This window comes from Zalophus californianus, chromosome 15 (assembly GCF_009762305.2).
Source record: "Zalophus californianus isolate mZalCal1 chromosome 15, mZalCal1.pri.v2, whole genome shotgun sequence".
Lineage (NCBI taxonomy): Eukaryota > Metazoa > Chordata > Mammalia > Carnivora > Otariidae > Zalophus > Zalophus californianus.
The window spans coordinates 53,999,206-54,000,656 of record NC_045609.1 but is presented as its reverse complement, the minus strand read 5'-3'; positions in this window follow the sequence as shown (position 1 = coordinate 54,000,656).

Sequence of the window (1,451 nt, the reverse complement as noted above, 5' to 3'; positions counted from 1 at the left end):
TTGACGGTCATCATGCCCAGTGAAAAATTTAGCCCCTCCCACTTCTGTAACACACAAAGGAAATGATCTCACAAAGGCCACCCATTAGAAGGCCAATACTGCTAGAGTTACCTTTTTTTCTTAAATAGATTTTATTCTCTAGAGCAGTTTTAGGTTCACAGCAAAATTAAAAAGGAAGGTACAGAGATTTTCTACATACTCCCTACCCCCTACATTTGTATAGCCTCCTCTACTGTCAACATTCCCCACCAGAGTGGTGCATTCATTACAACTGATGAATCAATATTGACACATCATTATCACTCAAAGTCCACAGTTTACATTAGGGTTCCAGTGTTAGCTTTTTAAAAAACAAATCTCATTATGTCATTCTCTTGCTTAAAAATCTCTCTTGGACCTCTGTTACTGAAATCCACATGTCTCAGAGGACAGATCATCAGGATCCAACCATCTGCTCAAGCCTCTATGTTCCCATCACACTGAATTCCCACCTTTCTCCAAGTAAACATGACCTTTTATATCTCCATGCATTTATACTTATTGCTGCTTCTACCATTAAAACCCTTTCCCCATGCCTATAGAATTCTAGGCCTAGCCAATTTTTTTCTCAGAGCTCCCACAGCTTTTTGCATATATCCCCATAACAGTGGTTCAGTGGAATCCAATTCAATAAATACTTCATGAGGAACCACATGCTGGGCAAAGAGCTAGGCATTGGGGCCATAAAGATGAGATAGCCAGAGTCTCTGTTCTCAAGAAGTTCCTAGCCCAGCAGACGCAGTAACACCAACGCCAACATCACAAACACATCTATCAAAAAGTGCAATACAATTTATGAAAAAGTTAAACATGCGAAGAGGAAAAAGGTCAATTCCATCTGGGGAAATCAGGGAAACCATCACAAAGGTGAATGACTCAAGCACTACTGGATGAGTATGAAACTATGGATAAATGGGGTAAGGAGAGAACATTTCACAGGAGTATTCTTGCATAAAGTCAACAAGGTAAACATGTATCTTTTAGCATTTCTTGAGGAGAAACGAAATTGAGCCTATTTCATCTACAGAATCCATTACAGAATTTTGTACCAGATATATACTTAGAATAAACAGAATCAAAACTTATTGTGTAAAATATAAAATGGGGCAAAATATTTCTTTACCAAACAAGAGATAATCACAATTTGCTCTCTTGAGATCACCCATCACATCTAATAAATATTTAGACCAAAAGCATTACAAGTGAATTCTACAAATCAGAACACAGCATTGTCACAGACACAAAGATCAGAGTTCAGTAAGCCACCTGAAGTGGTTGTTCATGTGGCACATGATAAGCAACTGGATTGGTTCAATTTGAAAAATAAATTAATCTACTTAAAAGAATGTACCCATTGCCAAAAAAAAAAAAAAAGCATACAAATGGCAGAGGTTTTTTTGTGCTATTTTGCC